Consider the following 27,287-nt stretch of genomic DNA (forward strand, 5'->3'; position numbering starts at 1 on the left):
CAACTGGGGGTGTTCGCAGAAGAAGCCCGGGCACCATAGAGCAAAGCGCCTCGCTAAGGGGCTCGCGAAGTGGGTGCGGGGCCGCCATAGCAGCCTCTTTCCCGGGGTCGCCTCTACCAGCTCTGGGAGCGGGACAGCGGATGCTCCCGCAGCTGGGAGGGGTCCAGCCTTAGCAGCTGAGGGCTCTGAGGGCACCCATGCGGAGGCGGGGCCGGGGTCTGGGCTGCTTCCCAAAGCGGGTCCCGGTGGGTGACCCCTGTGGTCCTGGTACCCGACATCAGTGGATAAGATCTGCGCTGGCAGCTTTGTGAACACAGCACCTGAGGGACGCCAGGGCCCATTGCCTGTGTCCTGGCGGTGGAGGCTCCAGTGAAGGAATCCTCAGTGGCTCTTCTCCCAGCGGGAGCGCTCCAGCCCCACCTACCTCATGCCGCAGCTCAGAAATGGGTCTGGGGGCTTCTACTCCAACAGCTAGGGAGCAGACCCTGCCCTGGACAGGGCTATGACAACCACAGAGCAAGGGGAGTCCCGGCGCACTATCCCTTGCAGGCTCTGGTCGCCACAACACCAGTCGCATCTCCTATCAAGGGGACACGGCCAGCAGACACTGAGGAAAGAGCCGACAGGCATCCATACTGACAGCAGCCCTCCCACCAAAAATACTAAACCCGTGCAGGCTACACAGGGACGCTCCCCCATAGGAATAGCCCTCCAAGAACACAGTAGATAATTGTTTCTCCTAAACTCATAGAGCAAGAGAAATATAAGTAAAATGAAGAGGTAAAGGGACCACTCCCAATGAAAAGATCAAGAGAATTCCCCTGAAAGAACAAACAATGAAGCAGACGTCTTTAGTCTAATAGACACCGAGTTCAAAAAGGAGATAATGAAAATACTGAAGGAATTAAGGGCTGTCGATAGAAATGCAGATAACTGTAAAAAGGAACCTAAAGCTATAAAGAGCAACCAAAGAAAATTAGAGAACTAATTCACTGAGATGAAAGCTGAGCTAAAGGCTATGAGTAGCAGAATGAATAACACAGAAGAACGAATAAGTGACCTGGAAGATAGAATAATAGAAATCACCCAATCAGGACGGCAGACAGAAAGCCAGATTTAAACAGTGAAAGCAATACAAGAGACCTATGGGATCATATAAAGTGTGCCCATCTACACATAATAGAGATCCCAGGAGGAGAAGAAAGAGAAAAGGGGATTGAAAATGTATTTGAAGAAATTAGGGCTGCAAACTTCCCAAACCTAAAGAAGGAAACAGATATCCAGATATGGGAAGCACAGAAGGTCCCAAACAAGTTGACCCCAAAGAGACCTACACCAGGACATATTATAATAAAAATGACCAAAGTTAAGGAGAGAATTCTAAAGGCAACAAGAGAAAAACAAAGAGTTAACAACAAGGGACCCCCCATAAGGCTATCAGCTGATTTCTGTACAGAAACGTCGCAGGCCAGAAGGGAGTGGCAAGATACATTCAAAGTCCTGAAAGAGAAAAATCAGCAACTTAGGACACTCTACCCAGCAAGATTATCATTTAGAATAGAAGGGGAGAGAAAGAGTTCCTCAGACAAGCAAAAACTAAAAGAATACAGCAATACCTAACCTATCCTAAAGGAAATATTGAAAGGTCTTCTCTAAATAGAAAAGAAGCAAGAATCTATAGAAAAGAGAAAATCATGATTGGGAAGTAAGTCACTTAAATAAGCCAGTACACAAAAGTCAAAAAAACAAATGCAGTTGGATGAAGCTTTCAGCCACCGATGTTTTCTGATTTTGATGGCTAGCCATCCAGTGGGGAAAAACGAAATGTCTCAGACAGTGTGCACTCCTGGCCTCTTTTCCCAGCCCCAAGCAGGACCGGGACTTGTCCAGTTCACAGTTCTGTGACCTGCTCCTATCGGGGCATGTGTGGGAGGGAAATACACGGGGCAGGGGTCCTGTGGGCCAAACGCATTAGTGCGAATCGGCACAAAGCGTCCGGCGGGTAGACGGTGCCTCCAGAGCGAGTCTGCCCGGTGCTTTTGCAAGAATTCTCCAGACGGTGCCCCACTCTGGACTGACCCAGCCCCGCACCAGGGTGAGCAGCTTGGTGACTGCGGTGGGCGGGAGTGCCAGGTCCGCTGGGCAGTGAGCAGACCACACAGCTACTCGCGGCATCCCCGGAACACGGGAACAGAAAGCGCCAGGACCGACGGGGCACTTGCTCTGAGTGAGGGTTCTGCTCAGAGTCCCCCCTTTCCACCCCCGGCCCCCAGTTTAGGCTAGGCTGGGGCTCTGCACAACGGCTGCAGTAGCAAAGCCCTCTCTTTGCGGCGGGAGTGGCGGCTCCCCGTTGCCTTATGTCATGGCAGTGCTATTTCCTTTTATTATAAATAAGAATTTCACTCAAAGGGGTGCAGCCTGATACCCCTGGCTGCTTTGTACTTTAATCAGAGCTTTCCTGCCGAAAATGTTTATCTACCAGCAAAGAGGTGCTAATTTTATCTTGCAAGAGTGGGTATCTGCTTTCGTCCCTTCCACCTTCGAGAAAGATAACCCAAAGGGCATTATGTCATCTAAATACAGCATCCTTGGAGATCAAAGCATAATGTACACATCTGCCAAGGTTGATGGAGCGGCCATTGGTGAGCCCTTCCGCCCGGCTGTATGTGCTCCATTGATAGATGTACTTTGCCATTTCTATGAAAGAAACTCCCAAGCGCTCTGTTTGTGCCAGTTGATTTTGGTGATATTGGGAGGTTTTGAAATGAGACTCCAAAATAGATATGCCCTTCTCACCCCTCTGTGTAAGCCCTCGCCACAGGAAATGGCACAAGTTCAAATTTTCGTAATGGAAGCAACGGGGGACTAGATAAGAAGTATGTCCCTTACAGGGACATTGTCATGTTTAAAATAGAGTCAGAATGATCCATAGCCCAAATGCACCTGAGTGTATTTGTCTTTCGACTTGAGTCCTATTTGTAATTCCAGTTCGGTGTTTTTCACTTTCTTGGATCCCAGTCTGTTGTAAGAGTACACATCCAAACACGCACACACACACACACACACAATGTTCACGAAACTAGATGTCATTTTACAACACGCACTGCACTGCTGTGTTTGTCTATTCCCATCTAGCTAGACAGCTCATCTTGGCTTCTCAAAGTGTGGTCCCTGGACCAGCAGCCTCAGCATCATCTGAGTTAGAAATACAGACTGTAGGGCCCCACCCCAGGTCTGCACAGTGACCACATTTGAGAAGCATTGGTCCAGTCTATTTCATTTTTTGAAGCTTTAACATTTTTTCAATAACTTGGTTGCAACTCACAAAACAGACTCACCACTCATCCGTGCTTCATGATGCAGAGGGTTTAACAAACCTCCTTTGAGACTCTGGAGCCAGGGTGCTGAGAGCTTCAGGCAGCTCGGCTGTGAGAAGAAATGGATGTTTGCCTACAGCTCTGCCCTTCGGAGACGCTTTCTGCAGACACCCTCCGGGCCTCCAGACTAGGAAGGGATCATCTCAAACCCTTAACCCCCCCTTAGTCCCCACCCTCCGTGCTGCGTCCTCCTCCACCTTCTCCTCCTGGGAGATGCCTCTACCATCCTTCCACCGCCCCCCCACCCCCAGAGGTCCCCAGTATGCTCAGAAAGATGGTTTCCCCCTCAGGGTGGTTTTGCAAGCTTTGTCACACTTGGAATGTAAGCATCCGCACTCTGGGGGGTTTGCAAAGAGTCCTAAAAATTAGGGGGAGCAGCGTGGGAGGGGGTGGCCTGACATAGGTGAGGAGCCTGGCCATTTGGTTCACTTACCTTGTGACCTCCTCTCCCTGGTGACCTCATTGCTAAGGGCCCTCTCAGTGCCCTCGGAATTAAGGAGGAGAGGGACGTATCAGATATCATGGAAAGAGGCTGACTCTTCCCTCCTTGAATTAGAGTTGAAATTAAACTGAAATGCCTAGAACATCTTCAGACACCCTCACAACAAGGGCGATTATCTCCCTCAGCTCAGGATGGATTAATAGGATAAAATGAAATTATAAAGGTACATAGTGTTGGAAGGTGCAAAGAATATTGAACTTGCCAGGCTGGAGCAGCAGGACAGCTGCCTTCCCTTATAGAGTGGATCTGTATGCTGTAAAAAAAAAAAAAAAAAAAAAAAAAAAAAAAAAAAAAGTACCACCTCACACACTTTTACCTTTTTTAAAAATTTTAGAAATAATCTCTATCATGGAAAATAGACAAAAGCCCAAAGAAACAACAAAAATCACCTGTGTTCTCCTTATGGAGAGAAAACTACTTCCCATTTTGCTGGATATCCTCAAGACATTTTCTGTGATTTGCAAAGACATAAGTTTGTATACACAGAAGGGCTGCCCCCTTGTGTAGTTCGTACACATAGATGGCATAATACGGAACACATTCAGGAACCCCCTTTTCAACCAAAGGTGTCTTAGAAATCTTTTTTTTAAATTGAAGTATAGTTGATTTACAATATTATAGTAATATCAGGTGCACAGCATAGTGATTCAGTATTTTTACAGATCATACTCCATTAAAAGCTATTACAAGATAATGGCGATAATTCCCCATGCTATACAATATATTTTTGTTGCTTACCTGTTTTATACACAGTAGTTTGTACCTCTTAATCCCATGCCCCTAACTTTCCCCTCCCCCACTTTCCTCTTCCCAGTGGTAACCACTAGTTTGTTCTCTCTGTCTGTGAGTCTGGTTCTGTTTTGCATATACATTCACTTGTATTATTTTTTAGATTCCACATGGAGATCTCTCCACGTCTGCTATACTTCAGTCTTAACTGTTTAAGCCAGTGCTCAGTTTTCCATATGGAGATGCCACGGTTTGCTTTACCATGTCCATATCAGTAGTCATTTCAGTTACTTCCTGTGTCTTCTTATAATAAAAATATTTGCACTGAACATCCTCAGACCTGCCCCTTTGTGCACATGTGGGTATTTCTTTGCCACAACAGATTTCTACAAGTGCCTTGTCTGGGGTGTCAGGTGTGTGGGTTTCCAGTTTGAACAGATTCCTGTCAATTGCTTCCGTAAACAACGTAGCAGTTTGTGGACCAGCAATGGCTAAGCTTACTCTCCTCCCTCTTCCCAACGCTGGCCATGGCCAGTCTTTGCATTATGACTAATGTATGGATGAATAGCAATATCCTTAAAGTAATTGGAGTTTTCCTGTTGGCTGATGCATTTGGACACTTTTCACACGTGGCGTTTGTGTTCTACTTTCAGGTGCCGCCTTCCTTATCATTTGAACGTTTCTGCTTGTACGTCCTGTAGGTGAGTATTTATCTTTTTAAACCTGATCTTTAAGAGTGCATTAAATATTTCTGATATTAGTCATTTCTGTGCTTTATATTTTGCAAGTATTTCTTCCCAATTGGTCACTTGGATTTTCACTTTGTTTATGGTGTAGATTGTTATACAGATTTTTGACATGGTTTGCTTTTGCATTTATATATATGTATATATTTTTAAAAGAACTTATTTATTTACTTGCTTGTTTATTTATTTATTTTTGGCTGCGTTGGGTCTTCGTTGCTGCGCACTGGCTTTCTCTAGTTGTGGCAAGCAGGGGCTACTCTTCGTTGCGGTGCACGGGCTTCTCATTGCGGTGGCTTCTCTTGTTGCAGAGCACGGGCTCTAGGCACGTGGGCTTCAGTAGTTGTGGCTCGAGGGTTCAGTAATTGTGGCTTGCGGGCTGTAGAGCGCAGGCTCAGTAGTTGCGGTGCACGGGCTTAGTTGCTCTGCGGCATGTGGGATCTTCCCGGACCAGGGCTCGAACCTGTGTCCCCTGCATTGACAGGCGGATTCTTAACCACTGAGCCACCAGTGAAGCCCTTGCATTTATATTTTTAAGAAACTGTTCTCTATTTTCAAAATCGTCTAAATTTATTCCTAATAGTTTTATGGTGTACGTTTTTTGCTTTTGCACTTTTGCCAGTTGTCTCGACGCTGTTTATTGAGTGGTTGGTCCTTTTCATGATGTATTGAAATATCTTCATCGTTGTGTGAGAAATGCCCATGTATACGTCTATCTGGTGCTGGACACCCTGTTCTGTGCCATTGGTCTATTTGTTTTATTTCCGGATATTTAGGAGTTTTTAAAATATACTTTCATGTTAATAATTGCTGGTTTGGCTTCACTGTGGTCAAAGAATATATTTTGTACATTTTCAACCTTTTTAAATTTCCTGAAACTTGCTTGATGACCTAGAAGAGTAGAAGGGAAGGTTTTTCTGTAAAGGGCCAGACTGCAAACATTTTAGAGTTTGCAAGCCAAGTAATGTCTCTGTTGCATATTCTTTATTGTTTTGTTTGGTTTTATTTTTGGCAGCCCTTTAAAAATATAAAAACCACGCTTAGGTCATGGGGTGTACAGTCACAGGCCATGAGCCACAGTGGTCTAGAAGATGGTTGGTCTACCTTGGTTGATACTCCATGTGCACAGGAGAAGATGTGGGCTCTGCTGTTGTTGGGTTGCGTGTCCCGTTGACATCCTCTAGGTCAAGCTGGTTTATAGAGTTCAAGTCTTCTATACCTGTTGTGATTGGTTTTGTTTGCTTGTTTTATCAAAGAGGAGTATTGGAAGCCCCGCTGTGTTTATGGACTGGACTCTCTCCTGTTCGCAGTGTCAGTTTTTGTTTCCTGCATTTTGAAACTTGCACACTCCATTGCTTGGCCTTGTGAATAATGGTTACATTGAACTGGTTTGTTGAATGAGTTATTAAAATGTAATTGATATCTTTGTTATTGGCAGTTCTACCAATAACTTTCACAGAGTCTAAGCTGTGCAATATCACTCTTTAGTTTGCAATTCTGCCAGAAACCAATAGGGAGGACATTTTGACTGTCCTCAGTTTTCTCACATGTAAAATGCAAATATTAAGGTTCTCAGTTTGTTGGGAAGATTAAATGGGGTGATCCATGTGGGGCTTAGTAAGAGTAGGTGCTCGGTGCATTTTAGCTATTAGCATTCTTTCCTAAGGTGCTAGAGGCAAATACAACACAGCTTTTGCTAGGCATGTGGCTGTGGTTGACCAGGAAGGATGGGGAGAAAACTGGGAGTAGTAACTGGCCAGACCCCAACCACGTGGCATGGATTGCGTTCTGACTCCCACCAGCTTTCCAAATTGTATCCCTCCCATTCCCTCTGGCAACCACAGAAGATAAAGCCCACTTGCCCAACATCCACTCCTATTTTCTCCAAAATGTTAAATCCTAGACTTTGTCATGAATGCGAATAATTATGAGAACAATAGTAAAAAGAGAGTGTCAGGGTAGGAGGGACACGGATGGTGGAGTCAACAGACTTGAGTACAGATTCTGACTTCAGTGCTTACTGGGTGTGTCGGTTAGCTCTTGACACAAGAGTGCTGCATAACAAACAACCTCAGAACCTCGGCGTCATAAGAACGGTAAGTGTGTATTGCTTGTGTATCTGGAATGAGCTGGGGGTCAGCCACGCGGCTCTGCTGATCTTGGCTGGGTTCGCATACGTGTCTGGGATTGGCAGCTGATCTAGGCTGACTGCCTCTGGGACAGAGGGGACGCCTACTCAGCTGTGCTTGTTTCTCATCTCTAGCAGACCGGCTCAGGCATGACCTCATGGCCATGGCAAAGATGCAAGAGAGCACGTCCCAGTGTTGGAGCCCTTATTAAAGGCCCTTCCCTTGTGGTGGCCAAAGCAAGTCATGTGGCTGAGGCCAAAGTCCAGGGGTGGAGCATGTCACACCCTGCCCATAAAGGGAGAGCTCCTCACGGTTACAGGGCAAAAGCAAAAACATAGGAAGGGGTGAAGAATTGGCACCACTGACGCCATCTACCACCCCAGGTGTGTGATTTCTCAGACCTGGTTTGTTCATCTGTGGTTGGGAAACCGTGCTCTTTCTCACAGTATGGTAAGAGATTTAGATTAGAGAGTGTGTCTAAAGTAGATGGTGCCTCAAAGGAGATGCTCAACTGGTGGCAGCCCTTCCTTTACTGATGATAATGACTGATGGGTAATGATGATTGTGGATTCACATTCCACACCCGAGGGCCTAACTTTCCATATTCTTCATTCCTAAAGAGAACAGGTAAGTCTCTGTGTTCTGTATTTCTTACAGTGTGATGCTTCGCCTTTCATTTCTTCTTAATAATAATTATTACTATTTAAGTTATTTATTTATTTTTGGCTGCACTGGGTCTTCATTGCTGCATGCGGGCTTTCCCTAGTTGAGTGGGGACTACTCTTCATTGTGGTACGTGGGCTTCTCATCGTGGTGGCTTCTCTTGTTGAGGAGCATGGGCTCTAGGTGCGTGGGCTCAGTAGTTGTGGCTCATGGGCTCTAGAGCGCCGGCTCAGTAGTTGTGGTGCACAGGCTTAGTGGCTCCGCGGCATGTGGGATCTTCCCCAACCAGGGCTCGAACCCGTGTCCCCTGCATCGGCATTGCCTTTCATTTTTAATAGCGCTTTTTAAAGAGCAGATGTTTTTAAGTTTGAATTTTATCCATTTTTTATTAGTGCGTTTTCTATCATGTCTAAGAAGTTTTGGCCTGCCCCAAGTTTGTGAAGATATATTATGTTTTCTTTTAGAAGGTTTTATAGTTTTCGCTCCTGCATTTAGATCTTTGGTAGATTTAAAATTAATTTTTGTATATGGCGTGAGGTAGGGGTTGGAGTTCCTGTTTTCCCAGCATAACTATCTAGTTGCTCTTTGCCGTATTGAGGAGGTTCCTTTCTACTTCTTATTGGCTGAGTGTTGAATTCTGTCCAATGCTTCTTCCGTACCACATCACTCATTGAAACACTGACAAACATGAACTGCAGAACTTGATACTAGCCAGCAGGACTGTGAACTGGGAATGGAGAGAGGCCTCATTCCTTTTGGTGGGTTTATTACCTCGATAGCCAGAGGCATGTGACAGACAACCACAGGCTAATACCTCTTCCACTTCTCCCCAGATAATCACCTTTCCAGACTCTTACAGTCAGCAGTGAGCACATGACCCAGTTTGGGCCAATGAGCCACAAGAGAAAGTATACTGTAAGGCTCCTGGAAAAGAGGTTTTTCTCCCCAGTAAAAGGAGAGAGGTCACTTGTCTGTCTCCCTGCCTTTGAAGAAAGTCATTGGAGGATGTGTTGTTTAAGGAAACCCCTGCCACCTTGTGACTATGCAGGGAAGGCCATGAGAACTGCAGAGATGCTGAGCATCACTGGGAAGCTCATTCCATCATGGGGTGCCATAGACTTATCTCCGCAGACTTCCTATTTTTGGACATAATTTATTTCCGTATGATGTGTGCCATATTAGTAGGTATTTTATTATTTATAAACTATATGGGCTCCTCCCTCAACCCCTAAACCCCAGTCCAGTCCAGAATAAGCCTTTTCTAGAGCAAATCCACCAAGTATCTTCATCATCCAGTTCTCTCCAAACATGGAAATTGGAGGAGATGTTGATTCCATAAGGTGCAGAGTCCTGGGATGGGACCTACAAGCAGAGAGGAGAGAGCGCCAGGCCTGGAAGCCCCAAGTCTGTGTTCTCACGCTGCTGGCCTCCCCAGCACCTCTAGGCTTGCTTCATCCTCTCAGTGCTCCACGCTCCGTCCCCTGTTAGAGCCTTCCTTCCGCCGGAAATACTGCCTCTGTCTCAGCCCTTCTGCTGGTCTGGCTGCTCCTGCTCACCCTTCAGGGCTCAGTTTAAAGATTACTTCCTCAGGGGGTCCTTCCAGATCCTCTCAGACTCTCTCTTAGCACACTGAAGTTTTCTTCATAGCAAGGATCCCAATTGAAATTAATTATGTGATTTGCTGTAATCTGTTTCCTCCACTGGACTGTAAGCTCCCTAAGGATGAGGGTCAGATCTTCCTGTGGGGCCTCATGCTCAGCACCTGGTACCGTGCCTGGCACATCAGAAGCATTCAGCACACATCTCTGATTGATTGATGGGTGGATGGATGGGTGGGTGGGTGGATGGGTGGGTGGATGTGTGGGTGGGTGGGTGAGTGGATGGATGGATGGATGGATGGGTGGGTGGGTGCGTGGGTGGGTGCGTGGATGGATGGGTGGGTGGGTGGATGTGTGGGTGGGTGGGTGAGTGGATGGATGGATGGATGGGTGGGTGGGTGCGTGGGTGGGTGCGTGGATGGATGGGTGGGTGGGTGGGCAGGTGGGTGCGTGGGTGGATGGGTGGATGCGTGGGTGGGTGGATGGATTGAATGGCACCCCCACCAACTTGCTGCACAGTCGTAAGCAGGTCACTTTCCCTTTTTAAGCTGTAGTTTTCTCATCTGTCATATAAGGAGTCTGAACTAAATGGAATCTGAGAGTCCCTCCTCTGCCAGCTCTTCGTCAAATTGAATCCAGATGCTCAGATGTGGCTTTCCTTTTAAAATTGGCCCTCCCCCCATCTATCCATTTACTTTGCCACTGCTGGTGACCCTGAAGTTGTCCCAGAAGCTCATTCCATGTAAGCCTCCCATGGAGGACAGCTGGAGCTGGTGACTTTGACCACCCCAAGATGCTGGTGCAGTGGTTTCCAGACACAGGAAGGCTGCAGTGTCTGGTAGTTTCTCCCAGATGCCAGGTCCCTAGTTCCCTTGTCCTGTGATGGGAAGGCAGACGTTTTGGTGGGTTGGCAGTAAGTGTTAGAGGAGATGAACCTATGTTTGCCTTCATTCCAGCACATCTGTTCATCATCACACACGTGGCAAATAAGACAAATCCTCTTTTCAGATTAAAGATCTGAACCAGTGCAGTTTCCTGCAATGCCCATAATGGGCTTTTACATCTGCATAGTGGGTGCTGCAAGGACTCCATCCTGGTCACCTTGTGGCACACGGAAAGCTGCCCTAGTAACCCACAGCTTCCACAGTTGTGTCTTAAATCTCTTTATCATAACCGATACTGGAAGCAAAGGCCAAGGCAAGTCCCATGACTTGTACTTTTTCTTTTCATCCACTTCCCCTCCACTGGCAGGAATCATGGTGAGAGGTGACTGTTTATAGAGCCCCGCTGTGCCAGGAGCAGCGCTGGGGCCATTGCATCCCTTCCTTGTAGTCCTCACAATAGTTCCTGGTTGTGCATTCTCACCGCCGTTTGATAGATGGGGAAAGTGAGGGTCAGAGGTGTGCCCGGACCTGCCCAGGGCCACACGGCTCCAAGCGGTGGGCCTGATATTTGATCCCAGCTCCGAACCTCTGAGGCTGCGCGTGTGCTCCCTCCAGACCGCTTGCCCAGTGGAAACCTGTGGCAGGGGCTGGATAGGGAATCAGAATGTGAAATCAGAGCCAAGCACCTGGGTTCCTCCCTCTGGGTGTCCCCTGTCCCGACACCCTGCGGGTGAGGCAGAGACGAGCAGTGAGAATGGTGGCGGGGCTCCCTCTGGGCTCTGGCTGATCCAGTAACCTGCCATCGGAAGCCAGTTCTCTAAGATGGTCACATATTTCTCTGAAACAAAGATGATGGTGTTTTTAATAAGTGAAAAGAGGATGTTTTGTAGAAAGGGACTGAGAAGGAGGGAATGTGTAAACGGGAAGCTTAGAGCTGCTGCAACACCTTAGGCTGGAGATAATTTCCAAGACGGCACCTCAGAGCATTGATGGAGCTTAGCTACCTGCTACCTCTGTCCCTCTTGACCAGTGAGAAAAGCCACCTCCCAGGTTTACCTTCTGTTAGTCTTGAATGAGTTACTTGCAGCAGACAGCATTCCAAACGGATACACAGTCCAAGCCACAAACCACCTTTCACACACCCAACCCCTTCAGAGACTGTCCGGGGGGAAGATTCAAGTCCTTCACCCCCATTGCACATATGTCTGAACTCCCGTTTGTCTCCGGCAAGCTGCCCGGTGCACTCTGCCTCTCCCCTGCAAAATCCCACAGCAAATTCCAGCTCATCCACTGTCAAGGGATCTTTAGCCACTGTCTGTTCTCTAGCCACATTCCCAAATTACAAAGAAAAAGAAAATCAGAGAGAGAATTACCCTCCCCACATTTCCAGCTCAACAAATACAATCAAACGATGGGAGGCGAAAATCAAACAGCCAAGCATTCCATCTGCATTGGGAATGTGCAGCCCAGATTCTCCTGGGTAACACATGCCTCTCAAGACCACATCATTACCCAACCCTGCCATTAGGGAAGGCAAACCCGTACTTACAATCAAAATGAACGTAATATGTAACCAGGAGGCAGCCCGGTTCCAGGAACAGCGGTGGAGCCCGCCCATCCCCCTGCCCGCCGTGCCAGCTCGTTCCATCACCAGCCCTGGCTCTGCGCTCAGCAGACGTCCCTTCTGACATCAGGGACCTAACACCTCTGTCCCTCCTGCGTCCTCCTCCTGCCCTAAGAGAAGCCCTCTCTTTCTCTGGACATTTTCCTCCTCTCTGCCTTTGCCTTTCTGATCAGATTCTCTCTTCCTTCAGTGGGACTGCAGTGGAGAGTCAAGATCTTGGGGCCAAAGGTTTTAAATTTTACAATGAAAATGCAGTGTTGGGCCTGGGGCAAAGGAGAGAGGAAACAAGCATCTTCTCTTTGGCTGCCAGGAGTGTAAATCAGCCCCCAGCCTAGAGGGCAAGGTGGCCGTGTGTAATCAGCCCCTCATGATGTGTGTGTCCATTGGCCCAGCAAGTCCACCTCCAATGATGTCATATAGGGAAAACTCAGAGATTGCATGCAAGTGTATGTATGAAAAACAGTTAAAACCAAGAAAAGTTCGTAACAGTTCATATACGTGAATGAAACGTGCTAGGTGAAGCAAGTAATAGAATGAGATATGTAGCTGGATACGACTTAACAGCAGCTAAGCATCCGCGGACCAAGCACACGGTACACCTTTTGCAAGGATGCACTGGCTAATGAGCTCTTCTGTGCTGCTCACCAGGTGCAGGGTGCCATTCGAAGTATCCTCATATCCAAGCAACACATTTTAAGTGCGTGCATTCATTGGGTAAATAGATATTAAAATATTATTATTTATTTTAATAAAATTACACTTTAAAATACCATTATGATGTAAACTGAGGCTCCAAGTCACACGGCTAATCCTTATCAGATCTGGGATTCGAGACCAGGAAGTCGGGTTCTTCAGCTTCGTGCTACAAACAGTAATGTTCACAGTGAATATATTAAAGCGATTGTCCCGAAATGGGGGTGGAGGGATGGAGGACCAGTGGGAATAAGCAAACCAACAAGATGGGACCTTGCATGGTATGATAATGCCACCCCCTCCACTGCAGGCCCAAGGAAGGGCGGGAGGAAGGAAGCTGCGCAGGGATGCAGCTGTGGGTATAGGTGTAGGTATCCGTAGAGACACAGGTTTGGAAGTGTACGTATATGTTAACTCTGGCGTGCCCCTGCCTCCTAGGAGGACATGTTGTACCTTGGGATCCCACCCCCCAACCCACCCACCTCCTTACCCTGGTCACAGCCGACTAGATCAGGGCTAGGCACAACCCCCAGGAAAAATAATGCACGAGCTGGCCAGCAATCTCTAACCTCAGAAATGCTCAAACAGGTTATTCGATTCACTCAGAGTCCAGAGAATTTGAACTTAAAAACATGGAAGGAATCTTCCAGTGATGGCAGAGCTGGAACAGAGGGGTGAAGTGGAGGGTGCTGAGGGGGCTGCCATGGAAAGAGCAGGGGCTGTGGGGCTGTGCAGAAGAAAACCTCAGAGATGTAAATGAAAGGGAGAGAGAGGAAAAGAGAACGGGAATTAACCCCACTGAGACCTCCCAGGTCTAGGGATTCTGGATCTAAGCCCATTAAATCCTAACAACAACGCTCTAAACAAACAAACCAAAAATGGCAAATACCAAATGTTATCTATTTTATTAATTGTGCAGTGCACGTGTTTGTTTGTTTGTTTTTTTTTTGGCTGCACCACACGGCATACAGAATCTTAGTTCCTCAACCAGGGATTGAACCCGTGCCCCCTGCAGTGGAAGCAGCGGAGTTTTAACCACCAGGGAAGTCCCATGCACCATTATCTTGTGAACCACAGAAACCCATTGCAAAAGAATTTGTAAGATGCCTTCAATTATACAATGCACCCTGATTTTAGAGATGTTAAAAAGTGGGGAAATGAGCATCTTAGAATAGATTTTGAAGGGGGTGACCACTCTCCCCTTACTCTCTCTGTGGCAGACATTACTAATCGATCTTGACACTGTTTCCTGCCAGGTCTAGATGTGGTCTCAGCACATCACACCAGGAACCACCAACTGGTCTAAGTAGTAAATTGAAATGAGACCAATTTGTGAGCCCTGGTCTGGGTCTAGGGTTTCTTGAATGAGATCATGAGGGAGCCACTCCCACAGTGCGGTGGGGACCCTGGGAGAAATCTCTACTTCCTGTCCTAGAAAAATAAGTCAGTGATTTAGAGAGGCCACCTAGAAAATAATTTGTTGGATATGTCCATTTTATTTTATTTTTTATTTATTTATTTATTTATTTATTTTGATGTGGACCATTTTTAAAGTCTTTATTGAATTTGTTACAATATTGCTTCTGTTTTATGTTTTGGTTTCTGGCTGTGAGGCATGTGGGATCTTAGCTCCCGCACCAGGGATCAAACCCGCATCCCCCGCATTGGAAGGCGAAGTCTTAACCACTGGACCGCCAGGGAAGTCCCGATGGATATGCCCATTTTAAATCGACTTCCACTTAATCTGTCTCTTCCCTTCCCAGGGAGATCTCTCATATGAGCTTTCATGCGTGTCTGTCCAACATCTTGGGACTGATTCTCAAATACCATACAAAACACAGATAATTTTGCAAGAGCTCATACTCTTCTAGCTGTTAGCAACAGAAAATTAAGAACACACACACACACACACACACTCAGCCACCCATCAGGCAGACTCAGTCTTCTCTGAGGTTTTCCATTACAGCTCATTTTGTCCTCTGCTGGCAAACAAATACTGGCAGTTGCCTGAGGGTTCAGAAAAGCCTTTGGCAGAAACACTTAAGAGGCAGGAGTGCTTGCCAGACATTCTGTCTGCCCCCTCACGTCACAGCCCCCTTATATTTAGACGGATCCACGTGATGGTGCTGGTGGTGGGTGGCAGGGGCCCATCACTTCTGGCGTGAGGCTCAGGCCCATGACCCTCCGGATGTCCCTTCCCCCACCTCAGTGACCACGGAGACTTCCTAATGAGGTGGCGGGGCCAACACGTGTGGAGACTCCCCACTCGAGAAACAGGACCCACCCCAGACTCCGTGTGAGTGAGAAATAAAGTCTCGGTTGAGCAGAGCCACTGACATTCAGGGGCTACTTGTCACACAGCACAGCTGACCTATCTTTTTTTTTTTTTTTTTTTCCTCGGTACGCGGGCCTCTCACTGTTGTGGCCTCTCCCGTTGTGGGGCACAGGCTCCGGACGGGCAGGCTCAGCGGCCATGGCTCACGGGCCCAGACACTCCGTGGTATGTGGGATCTTCCCAGACCGGGGCACGAACCCGCGTCCCCTGCATCGGCAGGCGGACTCTCAACCACGGCGCCACCAGGGAAGCCCCCTAGCTGGCCTATCTTGACTAATACATGGAGGAGATTCCTTTCTCTTGCTGAGCTACTTAATAATGTGGGGAAATAGCAGCTTGGTTTTCCTCCTGGAAAATGGCCTGGCCTCTCACTGCACAGAGTCGTTTCTAGGAGGGAGCCCTCAAGTGTGAAGGCAGAGGCTTCCGATGTCTGAAAACCCAGCCTCAGAAATTCCACAGTGGCACTTGCACCACATTCTGTGGGTCAGAAGAAGTCACAAAACCCCTATTTCCCTGTAGGACATGCAAGCATTTTTAACTCTACAAGTCTCTACGTGGGCTTCACCTCCTCTGTGCCTCTGCCCTGCAGCTCCTTCACAGTCCCTCCCTGACGTCACCTGGACTGGTCACTTCCCACTGTGACAAGAGATGTGATTGTCCCAAAGCCCTCTCTGGTTTGCCTTCAGTCTTTTATACCCCTCACCCCACCACCGCTATTGACATGCCTCTTAAAGCTGTTAATTATGTAGACTTTGTACCCTGATAGGCCAGTTTGGCTACAGGTTTCACATGCTTATATCTCTTCTTTTTCTCTCTTTTATTCTTGAAAAAAAAAAAAAAAAGAGCTTGACCTTGAAAACTCAAAACACTTCACCAGTACGACAATTTGTCTCCACCAACCGGTTAACATTGGGAGGGGTTCCCAAGGGAATGCGAAATTGAGTGTGTAAAGTGGTTAAACTAAACCGTGAGCCTGGGAGCCAGCCCTCGGGGGCCTCTTCTCAGCTCCAGGCATCTGTGTGGTCCTGGGGGGCACTCGTCGGTGCCCCACACCCCCACGCCTCTGTTTCCCAGCGGAAGTATAAATAGCAATGTCCTCTCCCGCTTGAGGGTTTTCCCTCCCTGAAACTCAAATGCTGGACTAAAAATATTTGTTCAAATGTGAAAATGAAACCACAGAAAGTCACATCTGCATAGGATAACTGGATTCTCTCTTCCTCTGTGCGTGCGCTGTAGATTCCCAGGAGCAGTGGTTAATAGCTGGATGACCAGGGTTCTAATCTAGCCTGGAGAGGAGCTAGCATGGGGCTCTGCACAAGTCACGTGACCCCCCTCCTGGGCCCCCGTTTTGCGTGAGCAGAAAGAAGAATGCTGGCCCAGATGAGTGGCTCTCAACCCTGGTGGCACGTTAGAGTCATCGAGGAAGACTTTTCTTTCTTTAAAATTGGACTACAGTTGATTTACAGTGTTGTGTTAGTTTCAGGTAGACAGCAAAGTGATTCAGTTATACATAGATCCACTCTTCTTTAGATTCTTTTCCCATATAGGCCATTACAGAGTACTGAGTAGAGTTCCCTGTGCTGTACACTAGGTCCTTATTAGTTATCTGTTTTATATGTAGTAGTGTGTATATGTCAATCCCAATCTCCCTGCCCCCCTTACCCGCCTTGTAACCATAAGTTTGTTTTCTGCATCCGTGAGTCTATTTCTGTTTTGTAGATAAGTTCATTTGTACCGTTTTTTAAGATTCCACATATAAGCGATATCATATGATATTTGTCTTTCTCTGTCTGACTTACTCCACTTAGCATGATCAGCTCTCGGTCCATCCATGTTGCTGCCAACGGCATTATTTCGTTCTTTTTTATGGCTGAGTAATATTTTTTTTTAATGCTGATGCCCACACCTCACCACAGACCCATTACATCCAAATTTCTGGATGTAGGGCCTGGGTCAAGGAATTTTTTAAAATTCCTTAAGTGATTCCCAGTGTGCAGCCAGGATTAAGAGCCTCTGAACTGGGTTCATGGTTTCAAAACTATTTTTAATCCGAGATTCATTTCTTTAAACAAAACTTACGCTAGACGCCCTGCGTGTGGAGCAGGCAGACACGTGGTTGTTCCGTTGGCGCAGGAGACAGGCCCGAAGTTGTGCCCACTTGGCCCCTCCTCCCTTCACCTTTCCACCCTGGAACTAGTCCCTGGGACCCCCGGGACCTCGGGAAGCGCTTCCAGGCCCTGGAGCCCAAGAGGGTTGCTAAACACTGTTTAAAAACTGCTGGAGAGGGCTCCCCCGGTGGCGCAGTGGTTGAGAGTCCGCCTGCCGATGCAGGGGACACGGGTTCGTGCCCCGTTCTGGGAAGATCCCACATGCCGCGGAGCGGCTGGTCCCGTGAGCCATGGCCGCTGGGCCTGCGCGTCCAGAGCCTGTGCTCCGCAGCGGGAGAGGCCACAGCAGTGAGAGGCCCGCGTACCGCAAAAAAAAAAAAAAAAAAAAAGCAAAAGCAAAAAAAAAAAAAAAAAAATCAAAAACAAAAAAAAAAAACTGCTGGAGAGTATGCAACCTCCAAGACTGTTTAAAGAACTGAACTTCTGAAATCACGTGAGACTAGTCAACATCTGGAGCGCTATCTGGGTCATAAATATCCTCACAAACCTACGTGCTGGATGAAACCTAGTTTCCGCCCTGTTTCGTGTCTGGCTGTGGAGCCGTGGACCACACTGGCCAGCAGTGAGGAAATTCCACCACCGAGTCCTCTAGCACCAGCCATGGGGCTGCCCAGAGCCCGAGGGCAGAGGGTCCACGGTCTGCATGGCGGTGGGCAAGGAATGGCTTCATCAGAAAAGCCCCTGGAACCATGCGCCTGGTGCTGAGGAGGGAAGAGTATTCCTGTTACACGGGAAGTGCAGGGAATCCATCCTCCAGACCCAATGGTGAGCACTTTTGTCGAAATCTGACCCAAACCAGGAAGTGCCCGTTCCAGCCCTGAAGTATTTAAAACAAACTTCCCTTTGCTGTGCAAGATCAGAAAGTACCAAGCTGCTAGTACGGCCCAAAGGAACAGCGCCACAGCGCCCCCCATGGGTGTCAGGTGGCACCTGGAGGAATGAGGACTTGAAGCCCTTCCCCAGGTGACAAGAAAAGTCAGACCAGCCTGAGGCTAGGGAGGCGTCTATTCCATCTGCAGCACTTCAGGGCCACTAGAACACTCAGTAACCAAGGTTAGAGATACTTTAATGCAATATTTTTTTTAAAAAAATCAAAATTAATGTGGAGTTCCCTTGTGGCCTAATGGTTAGGATTCCAGGCTTTCCACTGCTGTGGCCTGGGTTCAATCACTGCTCAGGGAACTGAGATCCCGCAAGCCATTCAGTGCCGTCAAAAAAACAAAAAAACAAAAAATCAAAATTAATGCAAACAATTCCATGATAAAATATGAAAAATTTAAAAGGGAGATCAGTATTCCGGATTTTTCTTATTGCCACAGGCTCCAATAGAGCTTGGCTCGGTCCTGACAGTCCTTTGGAAGGAAGCAAAGAAAGCCTCATTTAGCCCGTTAACTCATGACGATTCTACTGAGGGTAAACCAAAACGACATCATCATCTTCACCATGATCCAGCAGTTAGGATGCCTGAGGACTTACCATGGTCTAGACATTTCACCCCGATCATCTGCATTTCATTTGCACAACCATCCCGACAAGAAGGAATTTATTACCATTTTACAGATGAAGAAACAAGAGGCCTTAAGGCGGATAGTAATATATCCAAGTGTGAGAGGAAGAAATGTGGAGCCCACAGAAAACCATTTGCAGAACCCAGGCACGGAGGAAACCTCTAGGTAAAGAGTCATCCTGGCCAAGGTTTTCCCCAGGTCCTCAGCCAGGAGTAACATTAATACCACCAAGGCCCACGGCGTACCCTTGACAACGGTTGTTTTTCATTGTGCTTATGTAACTTCATAGGAAACAGGACACAGCATCTACACTCAGTGATGCACTGGGGCAAATCACTCGGCTTTGCAAGTCAGTTTGCTCTGTTGTAAAGCTGGAGACGGACCTGACTGACCTCCAAGCATCTCAGGACGCTAAGGAGTCGATTTCCCAGCCGTCCACATCCTCTTTGGCTGCTCCTGGCCTTGTTGGGCACGTCCCCTCCCTCTGAATGTGAGGTTGCAGCTGGGGATTGCCTGGACCTCCCCCCAACCCCGGGAAGGGGCGTGATGGCCCCAGGACTGTCAGTTTCACCTTTAGTCTCTCGTTACTTTTAGGCAATCTTTATGAAGCTCCGTGGTGGAGAAGGGCTCCCTGCCTTGACCTTCACAGCCTCAACTCTGGTGGGCGTACCAGGTGGGCAGCCTCCTGGCTGAATGTTGATTCAAGAGGCCAAGTTTCTGACTCAGGCTCCTGCCAGATACGTTTGTTTTAAGCTCAGCTGCAGAGCAGCTCTGCGCACCCCCTCCTGTTGACCCCTCCAGTGAGACCCAATGACACAGGAGGTGCAGGAGGGACAGGGAGAGAGACAAAGGGGCGTGCTCAGCCAAGAGGCTCTTGTCATCAAGAAGAGAAAGGGGCAAAGACACGGAGAGAGGGAGAGTCCTCCGCGGCCGTGGGGAGAGGGGTTTCTCCTCCCTCCAATCCTTCCCAAACCCACTTCATTTTATTGTTTGAAGAATTTCCAGGAATCTGGCTAACAGGCCTGACACCTTACAGCTTGGATATGTACAAAAACAAATGGTCTTAAAATGAACAGAAACAGTGAATATTACTTAGCTCAGAGACTAAGTCTCAGGTAGCTAAGCTCTGTGCTTGCTGAGAATGTTTTATTTGCAAGTATCAGAAACAGTCTGGAGAGTTTAGGGTGGCTGTGATAGGGCAGTGTGGGTGACAGTGCCCATTCTTACCAGTGTCTGTGTTGTCCCCTCCTCCTGGGCACACAGCAGGACTGCATTTTCTAGAAGCCCTTGCAGTTAGAAGCCACCAGTGTCTTATGGGCAGGAGGGATGTGCCCCCCTCCCACGATGATCAACAACTCCTCTGCGCTACCCTTCCCTGCAGGGACCCAGCGGGGCCAGAGCCACAGGAGCATGTGCTGTTCCTTCTGCCTGGAATCAATCTTCCTCCCAGTCTGCCCAGCAAATTCTTCAGCATCCTCAGGGCTCAGTTCAACTGTCACCTCCTCCTTGAAGCCCTCCCTGATCCCCCAGAGAGGAGAAGCCACTCCCACAGGTCTTCACACACCTGGACTCCTGCACCTGTGGCCACCTTAGCAAATTACCACATGCTAGGCAGCTACAAACAAGAGAAGTTGTATTCCTTCCTGGTTCAGGAGACCAGAAGTCCGAAAACAAGGTGTCACCAGGGCCGGGATCTCCCTGGAAGCTCGAGGGAGAATTTCTTCCATGCTCTTCTCTCAGCTCCCCATGTTGGAGGCCATCCTTGGTGTCCCTTGACTCCTAGATGCGTCCATCCAGTCTCTGCCTCCAGAGCTCCGTGGCCTTCTCCCTGTGCATGTGTTGGTCCTTTTCTGTCTCTTCTAAAGACACCCTGGTGGAACTTACAGCCCACCCTAATCCAGTACGATCTCGTCTGCATTCTTACCTTAAACACATTGGCAAAGATGCTATTTCCAAGTAAATCACACCTTCACTTATTTTTTCATGCTCTGGAAGGACATGGATTTGGGTGGGGGGAACACTAGTTAACACGCCGCACACCGCTTTTACTGCAGTTGTCACTTGTGATTACTGTGTGCGTGTCTCAGGTGACAGCCAGCTCCCTGAGAGGCAGGCTGTGCCATCTTTGCTCTGTGTCCTCAGCCTCGTGCCTGGAGCTCCGGCTACGTGTCTGCTAACTAAGTGATGGATGAGGGATCAGAACATGCTTCCCTCTGTTGGCGCACCGTCCCTTAAGCCTTCTAATGTGACCTCTTCCGTCTCAAACACCCTGCCGAGTCCTCCCATCCTAAGGAGGCTGGGAGGAGAAAATTAAGTTGTTTAATGGCTATTTGGTTGGGGTGGTTGGGTTTCCAGAAACTCTCAAAGCCAGCAGCCAGAATGATTTAGTAAGTCTCAGGAACTCCAGGGCCCTGCCGCTGAGGAGCTTGATGGGAAAGATCGGATCTGTGCTCTTCTGTGTGGGCGGAGAGGGCCTGCTGTGAACGTTTTCCAGGAAGCAGATGGAGGGCAGAGCTGGGTAATTTTTTATGAGCATTTGTTCCGGATGTTGGTTGGCGATGTGCTTTCTGGAGCATCTGGAACCAGGCAGCAAGACCCCTGAATTCCAACCTGCTTTGCAACCTGCTTTGTAATTACCAAGAAATTACGTGGCCTGCAAGTTGGGTAATCCCTGCAAAACCCAAATGGCCCCGGGAACGATGAATACCCAACTCGTCAGCTCTCGGAGCCCCCTGCATCCCAAGGACCTCAGCTCGCCCACACCCCGAGGCCTGCAGGTTCTTTCTGGGAGCCTGCAGGGATGACAACCGGCCCTCTCTGTTCTACTCTGGTCCCCTCTCTGGTCCAGTTTGCTGCCCAGGTCTGTGTCCTGAGTTCCCGAAGTCGAGAAGTGGTGAGTTAGCTCTGCTGTCCACTGCGCCGAGATAAGAGCCCCTTTCTCTAGTGCCCTGTGTCAGCCAGGGACCCAGGTTCCATCCATCTCGTTGGGTCACCAGTGTTTGGTCCCTGTCCCCTGGTTGCTGAGGAAAAAGGGGAAGTGGCAGGAAGGCATTTCCTTGGAAGAAAAGATGCAGAAGCTGCACAGCTATTTCCACTCCTGTCCTAAAGGTGTGAACTTGGTCACAGGCCCCCATCTAGCTTCAAGGGAGGCTGTAGATGGGTGTCCACAGGCCTAGTTAACACTCAGGGGGTTTTATTAATACAGGCAGACCTTGGTTTATTGCACTTTGCTTTATTGTGCTTCAAAGATATTTTTACAAATTGAAGGTTTGTGGCAACCCTGCGTCGAGCAGGTCCGTCGACGCCATTTTTCCAATAGCACTTGCTCACTTAATGTCTCTGTATCACATTCTGGTAACCCTTGTGATATTTCAGACTTCTTCGTTGTTGTTATATTTGTCATGGTGATCTGTGGTCAGTGATCTTAGATGTTAGATGTGACTGTTGTAATTGTTTTGGGGCACCACAAACCACACCCATGTAAGACAGCAAAAAATCGATAAATCATGTGTGTTCCGACTGCGCCACAGACTAGCCGTTCCCCCGTCTCTCCCTCTCCTCGGGCCTCCCTATTCCCTGAGACACAACAATATTGAAATTAGGCCAATTTATAACCCTGCGATAGCCTCTAAGTTTTCAAGTGAAATGAAGAGCCGCACGTCTCTCACTTTAAATCAAAAGCTAGAAACGATGAAGCTTAGTGAGGAAGGCGTGTGGAAAGCAGAGCCAGAGGCCTGTTGTGCCCATTCTCTGAGCTGTGAATGCAAAGGAAGAGTTCTTGAAGGAAATTAAAAGCACGACTCCGGTAAACACACTGATGAGAAGAGGAAACAGCCTTACTGCTGACATGGAGAAAGTCTGAGTGGTCTGGATAGAAGATCCAACCAGCCACATTCCCTGAAGCTACAGCCTAATCCGGAGCAAGGCCCCAGCTGTCTCCAGTTCTACGGAGGCTGAGAGAGGGGAGGGAGCTGCAGGAGGAAAGTCTGAAACAAAGGTTGGTTCATGAGGTTGAAGGACAGAAGCCGCCTCCATAGCACGAAAGTGCCAGGTGGAGCCGCAGGTGCTGAGGGGGAAGCTGCAGCAAGTCCTCCAGAAGCTGTGGCTCAGGTCATCCGTGAAGGTGGCTGCACCGAACAAGAGATGATCCCTGTAGGGGAAACAGCCTGCTACCAGAAGAAGATGACTTCTAGGACTTTCCTAGCTGGAGAGGGGAAGACAACGCCTGGCTTCAAAGCTTCAAAGGACAGGCTGACTCTCTTGTTAGGGGCTAATGCCTAACGTTAGGGTGACTTTAAGTGGAAGCCAATGCTCATTTGCCATTTCGAAAACCCTAGGGCCCTTAAGGATGATGCTAAAGCTACTCTGCCTGTGCTCCATAAATGGAAGAACAAAGCCTGGATGACAGCAAACCTGTTGACAACATGGTTTACTGAATATTTTTAATCCCACTGTTGAGACCTGAGGCTCAGAAAAAAAGATTCTTTTCACAATCTTGCTGCTCACTGACAATGCGCCTGGTCCCCCAAGAGCTCTGATGGGGATGGACAGTGAGATTCATATCATTTTCATGCTGCTGACACAACTTCCATTCTGTAGCCCATGGATCAAGAAGTGATTTTGACCTTTAAGTCTTATTATTTAAGAAATACAGGGCTTCCCTGGTGGCGCAGTGGCTGAAAGTCCGCCTGCCGTTGCAGGGGACGTGGGTTCGTGCCCCGGTTCGGGAAGATCCCACATGCCGTGGAGCGGCTGGGCCCGTGAGCCATGGCCGCTGAGCCTGCGCGTCTGGAGCTTGTGCTCCGCAACAGGAGAGGCCACAACAGTGAGAGGCCCGCGTACTGCAAAAAAATATATATATATACATTTCTTAAGGCTCTAACTGCCATAGTGATTCCTCTGATGGATCTGGGCAAAGTAAATAGAAAACCTTGTGGAAAGGATTCACCATTCTAGATGCCATTAAGAACATACGTGATTCTTGGGAAGAGGTCAAAATACCAACATTGACAGGAGTTTGGAAGAAGTCGATTCCAGCCCTCATGGACACCTTTCAGGGGTTCATGATTCAGAGGAGGAAGGAACTGCAGATGTGCTGGAAACAGCAAGAGAACTAGAATTAGGAGTGGAGCCTGAAGATGTGGCTGAATTGATGCAATCTCAGGATAAAATTTTCATGGGTAAGGAGGTGTTTCTTATGTATGAACATAGAAAGTGGTTTCTTGAGATGCATCTACTCCTGGTGAAGCTGCTGTGAAGATTATTGAAATGACAGCAAAGGATTTAGAATATTACATAACCTTAGTGCCTAAAGCAGTGGCAGGCTTTGAGAGGACTGACTCCAATTTTGAAAGAAGTTCTATAGTGGGTCAAACACTATCAGACAGTATTGCAGGCTACAGAGAAGTCAGTGAGAGGGAGTGTCAACTGATGTGACAAAATTCACTGTTGTCTTATTTTAAGAAATTGCCACTGGCACCCCAGCCTTCAGCAACCTGATCAGTCAGCAGCCATCAACATCCAGGCAAGACCCTCCACCAGCAAAAAGGTTGCTCGCTGAAGGCTCGGATGATGGTTAGCAGTGTTTAGAAATAAAGTATTTTTTAATTGAGGTATGTACATTTTTTAGACATAATGTTATTGCACACTTAATAGACTACAGTATAGTATAAAGAGAATTTTATGTGCACTGGGAAACCAAAAAATGTGTGTGACTGTCTTCACTGCAATATTCGTTTTATTGCCATCGTCTGGAATCAAACCCACAGTATCTCGGAGGCACACCTATCGAGGACGAGAGGATGGAAGGTTCAGAAGGGCAGTTAGCGTTGTCTGCAGCAACCGCTACAACAGACCCACCTGCCCAGCAGCGGGTTTTTGTGGAGACTAGGCACAGAGCAGCTGTGTGACATGGCACAGTGGGAAACACACACTGCAATCTTGAGCTCTCATCTCTCTGGTTCTGGAAGGGGAGGAAGACATCTGTATCCAATTCCCTCTTGGGAGTCACCAAAGCAGTGCCCGAAATTAGGTCAGAACAGGTGATCTCATGCACTATTAGAGGGTTATAGTTTGCTACAAAGTAGGCAATTTGGAAAGAACTATCAAAATTTTAAATGTACAAATTATTTGATCTAGCAATTAAATGTCTTAAGAATTTATTCTACAGCTATATTCACAGTAAGAGGCAAAGACCTACGTAAAAACAGATTCATTGCAGCATCATTTGTAATAGCCAAATGCTAGGAATAACCCAAGTGTCCAACAATAGGGGACTGGTTTAATAAATTACGGTAGATCCATAGCGGGGAATAGTATACAGCCATCAAAAAGAATAAATCCTATTTATGTGTACTGATATCCATCTTCAAGACTATATATATAATATTATAATAGTATTGTACATATAATTAAGGGGCCAGATAGAGGAGAGGGCAAATAGCCTATTTCCGTGGTGGGCTGGGCATGGGGGCAGAAGCCAGCATGTAGGAGGCCTGTGTGCCTATGCGTGGCCGTCACACAAGGAACTGGCGATGCTGGTGGGCTCCAGGTAGAGATACAGAGTCTGGAAAAGGAGGAAGAATTTCTTCCACTGTCTGCTCCTCTTTGTACACATTGATTTCTGTGGCCATGTGAATAAATCACTTCTTTTCATATAAAAAGACAGACAAATAAATGAATAGGTAAGTAACTGGGGTTTAAAGATTTACAGAGGTGAAACCTGCCATTTCAACCTTTCTCCTCCCTGCTGGGGTTGACTTAACCCATCACCCACTGGTCCCACTAGAGCTCGTCCGTGGCCTGGCCAGCGGCCCCATCACCAGGACAAATGCTCGGCTCTGGAAAGCATCGTGGTGATTCTCCTGTTGACAGAACCTGAATTCAGCTGCCCAGCGGAAGGTTCCCAGATCCCTGGGCAAGTTTCTTTCCCAGCAGCGACTTTACTGCTACGCGATTGTAATTGCAGGGTTTACTGGGTCTCCACAGTCAAATTAGATCTGTTCTGTCCAGAAAACAGATATTTCAAGGAGTTTTCAGGACACAGAATACTCTCTACATCATGATTCCACGTGTGTTAAAAACAACAGCATCAGCCACAAAAACAAACCAAAAAACATAAACCAAGAGATACACAACTATGTGTGCTTCCGCAGATTCTCTACTTGTAGGGGGGCCACAGCCTGTCGGGACCACCCTCCACCCCAGTTCTCCACTCGCTGTGAGGTTTGTGACATGGCAGCTCACATCTCCCTTTGGCTGTGGCTTCTGGTCCAGGCAAGTCGAGGGACCAGATGGAAAAGGAATTCAACCTGGGGAGAAAATATCTTTAACAAAAATTAAACATTTGGGGGGTCTCTCTCTCCATCAAACCTGCCCCTACATTATAGCGGTCAGTCTTTGGGAGGGAAGGTGGGAAGGAAACAGGACGAGGGCCACAGAACGTGGGGTCATAGAAATAGTTGAGGCCAACAGGGCAGGGCAGTCAGGCAAGAGCGCATAATTAATATGTGATGAATGAATGAATGACTGTCTTGCTAACTAGAAACAGCCAGAAGGCAGAGACTAGACCCTGGTCCTTTCTGTGACACCAGTCCAATGCCCTGCACGTAGTAGGTGTTCAAGTGACTGTAGTCTGTGACTTGGCCATATATCACAATCATTTCTCTTAGAGAGTTTTGAACTTTTCCCCTCTTCGTTGGATTTTTTTTTCGAAAACCCTTTACTTTGTAAAGGATAATGTGGTAATGATACAAGCCAACACTGGACTATCTGTTTAATCTTCTTTCCCCTAAATATTAGCTCAGTGGGAAAAGGAGCCTAACCTCTCTGTATATTTTTCTCTGTATATACTTTTGGCCAGAAGGCTGGAAAAACTAGGACTAAAGCAAGATGCTTAGAGATTCTGGGAAAAGATGGGGAGAAACCGCCTGCCAGAGGAAGGAAGAGGGCAAGAACAGATGTGACACGTCTCTTCTAGAAAGGCTCCGTCCGAGGATTTGCCTGTTTTACGTGTGAGCCATTCTCAATGACAATCCACTTGCACCTCCGTGACCCCGCGGGGAGGACAGTTTCCATCTGGGCGGTTGCTTAGACTGACCTTGGCCAGGCTGGCGGCGCCCTTCACAGAGCCCGAAAAATGCAAGCTGGAGCCTGTGTTCTGGATTCTGCCCCAGCGGACGCCCAGGGCTAGATTGCGCCGCTGGTTGCGTAAGTCGTCCATTTATTAAAGGTCACTGCATTATACACTCACACTGCGTGGGTTTTATGGTATGTAAGTTATACTTCAGTAAAGCTGTTGAAAAGGTAAAACATGCTCATTGGAAAAGCCTACAT

General features: G+C 47.8%; 1 long non-coding RNA gene across 2 annotated transcripts in view; it reads left to right on the top strand.

The window, feature by feature from the left end:
• The window catches only part of LOC309794453, a 449,561-nt gene that overhangs the window by 274,726 nt on the left and 147,548 nt on the right, over positions 1 to 27,287 (top strand). Inside the window, exon 6 of one of the 2 annotated variants that reach the window (XR_014292049.1) lies at positions 5,262 to 5,309. This is a non-coding gene — a long non-coding RNA (uncharacterized lncRNA). Of the gene's footprint in view, positions 1 to 5,261; positions 5,371 to 27,287 lie in introns of those variants that run through there. The other variant, XR_014292050.1, reaches the window with a different exon arrangement.

This window comes from Mesoplodon mirus (assembly GCF_964341445.2).
Source record: "Mesoplodon mirus genome assembly, chromosome: 19".
In the NCBI taxonomy this organism is placed as follows: domain Eukaryota; kingdom Metazoa; phylum Chordata; class Mammalia; order Artiodactyla; family Ziphiidae; genus Mesoplodon; species Mesoplodon mirus.